Here is a 6,464-nt window from a genome sequence, read left to right on the forward strand (position 1 = left end):
AAACACAGACCTCGGCAGCGCCGGATTAAGCTCGTGCGAGGCCTGTCGCATGTGTCATTAAGGGGCCCTAAATAAAATAAAAATATTAAAACACTTTTTTACTTGCATAGTAAAGTAATTGTAATTTTCATTTGCTATACAGCCAGATAATACGACAAGTTGCTAACCTAAAACACCCGGTCGTTCGTAAAAGTTGAAGGTGGTATAGTACTATAGTAATAGAGCAAGCGCAGAATCACTGAACCGGAATTGATAGCTTGAAAGTATTTAGCGCGGGCCCTTGAAAGTGCGGGGCCCGTAGCTACTACACATGTAGCTACTACACACGTAGTAGCTGCACGTGTAGTAGCTACTACACGTGCAGCTACTACACGTGCAGCTACTACACGTGTAGCTACTACACGTGCAGCTACTACACGTGCAGCTACTACACATGTGTAGCTACTACACATGTGTAGCTACTACACATGTAGTAGTAGCTACTACTACACGTGTAGCTACTACACGTGCAGCTACTACACGTGCAGCTACTACTTAGGCAGCTACTACACGTGTAGCTACTACACATGCAGCTACTACATATGTAGCTACTACATGTGTAGCTACTACACATGCAGCTGCTACACATGTAGCTACTACACGTGTAGTAGTAGCTACTACTACACGTGCAGCTACTACAGTGTAGCTACTACACGTGCAGCTACTACACGTGCAGCTACTACACGTGTAGCTACTACTACACATGTAGCTACTACACGTGTAGCTACTGCACGTGCAGCTACACGTGTAGCTACTACACGTGTAGCTACTACTACACATGTAGCTACTACACGTGTAGCTACTGCACGTGCAGCTACTACACGTGTAGCTACTACACGTGTAGCTACTACTACACATGTAGCTACTACACGTGTAGCTACTGCACGTGCAGCTACACGTGTAGCTACTACACGTGTAGCTACTACTACACATGTAGCTACTACAGTGTAGCTACTGCACGTGCAGCTACTACACGTGTAGCTACTACACGTGTAGCTACTACTACACATGTAGCTACTACACGTGTAGCTACTGCACGTGCAGCTACTACACGTGTAGCTACTACACGTGTAGCTACTACTACACATGTAGCTACTACAGTGTAGCTACTGCACGTGCAGCTACTACACGTGTAGCTACTACACGTGCGGCTACTACTACACGTGCAGCTACTACACGTGTAGCTACTTTTGCCACTAGGATCATCCGGCACGACCTCAGACGAGGCTGGCTGCGTCTCTTCAAAGTGGATGTGGTCCCCAGAGACTCCGAGACGCTGCTGAGCCGCCGCCGCCGTTTGAAGGAGGCGAGTTTGAATCCAAGTTTTTTTTTGGTTTTACGGCCGCTAATTTAAACCGACTTCTCAGGGTTCGTGAGTTGTTGATGGGACTCAGAGAATCGCATCAAGACTCGCTCCGCGCCCAATTTTTGCCCCCCTCTCTATCCCAGCACCGAGTTTAAATAGCGGCTTTAAATGTCACGCGACGATTATTAACTGCGCTCCGATATGCAGAGTGGGTGACGAAGTCAACTTAACACGTTTGCAGGCTTTCGCGAACAATATTATTCATAATAAAGGTTGTTGGGTTCGGTCACGTAAGGAGAAATGTGTCGAAACCCTCCACCACCCGACACCGCTGATTAGTAAGGGTGGCGAATTGCTGCCTTCTGCTGCGATAGCACAAGCGGGTAGCATTGTGGAACAAGGACAGTAACAGTATATTATTGATTTGAAGCTTTCGTGACTGCAGGAATCCATACTCTTTGGTTCTTTCGGTAAAGTCACGTAGGTCGAAACATAATAGATCACGACGTTTCGGGCGCAACACCACAAGCAATCGTCATCAACCACAGCAAGAATAAAACTGCTGAAGTGAGCAGTTCTTTTTCTTGCTCGGCAGTTTTTTCATGCTGTTGATGTCTTACCTGATGACGATTGCTTGTGTTGCGATCGAAACGTCGTGATCTATTATTTTTCTACCTACGTGACTTTACCGAAAGAACCGAAGAGTATAGTTACAGTATATATCGGTCAAAATATTTCTACTGGAGGAATTCGTTCAGCTATAAAACTCTCTTTTTTTCACAAGTGCCCAGTGTCTTCCACGTGGCCATGTTGAAACCCTGTGAGAGAGGCTGAGTCGACCTAGGGGAGGCCCAGGTTGGGATTATCGCTACTGGTGTTGGTCGTGAGCAGGAATCGAATTCCACTTTACGTATGCTGCATTTATTTCGCACCATACGTAGCTAACCAGCGCTTGTGCCAGGCTAGGTGCACCTTGAGGCCACGTGATGTGTGTAAATCTCGCTGCTGGCAGGACAGGGGATGCAGACTCCAGGTGCCGTGGGTCGGCTGCCTGAGATGACCGGCACACCCAGGTTCTTTATGAATGTTAGCGAGGTTCACAAAGGTTGTATTCAGAAAACGTGAGATCGTGGGTTTCGGTCCCGGGGTCTGGGTCTCTCTCACTGTGGGAGGTCACGACGGAGGTCACACCGTGGGAGGTCACACCGTGGGAGGTCACACTGTGGGAGGTCACAACGAAGGTCACACCGTGGGAGGTCACACCGTGAGAGGTCACACCGTGGGAGGTCACACCGTGAGAGGTCACACCGTGGGAGGTCACAACGGAGGTCACCATGGGAGGTCACATCGTGAGAGGTCATACTGTGGGAGGTCACACTGGGAGGTCACAATGGGAGGTCACCGTGGGAGGTCACCATGGGAGGTCACAACGACGGTCACACCGTGGGAGGTCACCATGGGAGGTCACAACGACGGTCACACCGTGGGAGGTCACAACGGCCGTGTTGGAGACACGTGGCCACCGCCGCTAAGAAACTCGTCTGTGGTCGTCTCACCAAAGATGCTCACCAGGGCCGTGTCAGAGACTTCAACGTGGCATTTGCGCGTCTCTCTCTCTCGCACCCTGGGGAGAGGGGAGGTCAATAATGGCCATGTCGGAGACACGGAGCCCAGCGCTGCTAAGGCTGTGCCCTCCTGCGCCGTGTGAATGCCATGTATGCGTGGGTGTCAGGTTCCGCTGATGTTGGAGGCTGGGAGAGGGCGGCGGCGGCGGCAGCGGTGGTGTCGGGGGTGTCCGGTTCCAGCCAGGGGAGCGTGTACATGTGTGTGTGTGTACGTGTGTGTGTACATGGGTGTGTGGGGGGAGCGGTGGTGTAGTAGCGATTAGCGCGCCGCGCTACGAACCCGGCGGCCCGAGATCGATTCCCGCTCACGGCACAATACCGGTGGCGATGTTGACTACCTCGCCTGGTAATACAGGAGGTCGTGGGTTCAATCCCGACCCTGACGCCTTCTTTAAATTTGGAGTCTGCGTCTCTCTCTCTCTCATAATCATCACGGTGGCTATGAGATGTTGACTACCTCGCCTGGTATACAGGAGGTCGTGGGTTCAATCCCGACTCTGACGCCTGCTGCTGTATATTTGGGGTTTGCGTGTCTCTCCCTCATCATCATAATCACGGTGGCTATGAGATGTTAACTACCTCGCCTGGTATACAGGAGGTCGTGGGTTCAATCCCGACCCTGACGATACCTGCTGTATATTTGGAGTGTGCGTGTCTCTCTCATCATCATCACTGTGGCTATGAGATGTTAACTACCTCGCCTGGTATACAGGAGGTCGTGGGTTCAATCCCGACCCTGACGATGCCTGCTGTACATTTGGAGTCTGAATCTCTCTCGAGGCCACTTTGTTGAGCTGCTATCATTTGTGCTCCAGGTCGCTTCTGAAAATGAGCTCCATCGCTCAGTGGGCCTTACCTGGTAAAAAAAATTAAAATTGTTAAAATACCGTCGTTTTTTATTGAAACCAGGTGAGTGCCATTTGATTTCCTTTGTCGTTTGAGATTGATGTCATTTTATTGTAACCGGTTGAGAGTCCACTGAGATTTTCTCGCCACGGACTTTCCTTGAGATTGTCTCTTGCGATTGACGTTCCCGACTCAATCTTACCTTGTATCTTGAAGACATTTCTGTAGCGCCTCATTCGAAGGCGCTTTACACAGAATGGACAATGCTACAACGTACGAATGTAATGGTGGAGATCAGGTGAGTGAAATACAGGGTGCTTCAGACAAATGTTAACACTTATATGGGACTCTCGTTTTTAATGGAAAAAGAACGGGTAATACGCTGTATATCTTGGTTCTATCGGCAAAGTCACGTAGATAGAAAACTAAACAAAAAACATTTTAAATGAAATATTAAAATAATTTTAAAAAATTGAACGTAGTAAAAAAATAGTGAAATAAAATTAATTGTATATTACTAATTTTTTATTGTGTTTCTTTTGCTTTTATTATTTTCAATGTATTATTTGTTATTATTTAAATTTTTCATTTTAATTTTTTTTCTATCTACGTGACTTTACCGAAAGAACCAAGAATATGAATTCCTGCAGTCACGAAAGTTTTAAGTCAGGGTAATACGCTGTCAACATGATAACAAATGTGATGTAAATAGTTTCAAAAAGTCAAAGAGTCTCCCACTTGTTCGCCATCGATGTCAATCTTCTCCAGGTGGTCTCCAGCGCCTAGAGGCGCCACATTTCTCATGGTTATTGTTGCAAATTGTTACGAAATTTTAAGCATCCTGTAGATGAGAGGAAGCAATGGGGGCGAATCTGTGATGCGTTAATTGGGTGGATAGTAGCAAAAGTATCAAATGCTACGGGCCCCGCACTTTCAAGAGCCCCGCGCTAAATGCTTGCCAGCTATCAATTCCGGTTCAGTGATTCTGCACTTGCTCTATTACTATAGTACTATACCGCCTTCAACTCTTATGAACGACTGTGTGTATGAGGTTAGCGATTTGTCGTATTATCTGGCTGTATAGCAAATGAAAAAGATACAATTCCTTTACTATGCAAGTTAAACATGTATGTGTTTGAATATTTACGTATATTTTTTTAGTGAGGGCCCCTTTGTAACGTATGCTACAGGCCCCGCACTGGCTTCATTCGGCACTGGCTTAAACCCCTCGCTTCGAATTACGAACATCGGGGAGATGCCCCGGGCGGTGTTTTTGCCGTGCCGAGTGGCTCGGCTCGAGGCGGATCGCGCCGCCTGCTGGCAGAAACAGCCCCATGGGGCTCTTTAATGACTTGCTCATTGTGATGTTACATTGACATGCATTGTGGGTCTACAAGGACTTCATACAGTGACGTTACATTGACATGCATTGTGGGTCTACAAGGACTTCATACAGTGACGTTACATTGACATGCATTGTGGGTCTTCAATGACTTCATACAGTGATGTTACATTGACATGCATTGTGGATCTTCAAGGACTTCATACAGTGATGTTACATTGACATGCATTGTGGGTCTACAAGGACTTGCTCACAGTGACGTTACATTGACATGCATTGTGGATCATCAAGGACTGCTTACAGTGATGTTACATTGACATGCATTGTGTATGTACAAGGACTTGCTCACAGTGATGTTACATTGACATGCATTGTGGGTCTACAAGGACTTGCTTACAGTGATGTTACATTGACATGCATTGTGGATCTTCAAGGACTTCATACAGTGATGTTACATTGACATGCATTGTGTATCATTAAGGACTTCATACAGTGACGTTACATTGACATGCATTGTGGGTCTACAAGTACTTGCTCACAGTGACGTTACATTGACATGCATTGTGGGTCTACAAGGACTTCATACAGTGACGTTACATTGACATGCATTGTGGGTCTACAAGCACTTCATACAGTGATGTTACATTGACATGCATTGTGGATCTACAAGGACTTCATACAGTGATGTTACATTGACATGCATTGTGGATCTACGAGGACTTGCTGGTAGTGACGTTACATTGACATGCATTGTGGATCATCAAGGACTTCATACAGTGACGTTACATTGACATGCATTGTGGGTCTACAAGGACTTCATACAGTGATGTTACATTGACATGCATTGTGGATCTTCAAGGACTTTATACAGTGATGTTACATTGACATGCATTGTGGATCTTCAAGGACTTTATACAGTGATGTTACATTGACATGCATTGTGGATCTTCAAGGACTTTATACAGTGATGTTACATTGATATGCATTGTGGGTCTACAAGGACTTCATACAGTGATGTTACATTGACATTCATTGTGGGTCTACAAGGACTTGATACAGTGATGTTACATTGACATGCATTGTGGATCTTCAAGGATTTCATACAGTGATGTTACATTGACATGCATTGTGGATCTTCAAGGACTTCATACAGTGATGTTACATTGACATGCATTGTGGATCTACAAGGATTTCATACAGTGATGTTACATTGACATGCATTGTGGATCTTCAAGGATTTCATACAGTGATGTTACATTGACATGCATTGTGGATCTTCAAGGATTTCATACAGTGATGTTACATT

This window comes from Lampetra planeri, chromosome 58 (genome assembly GCF_965212315.1).
Source record: "Lampetra planeri chromosome 58, kcLamPlan1.2.h2, whole genome shotgun sequence".
Lineage (NCBI taxonomy): Eukaryota > Metazoa > Chordata > Hyperoartia > Petromyzontiformes > Petromyzontidae > Lampetra > Lampetra planeri.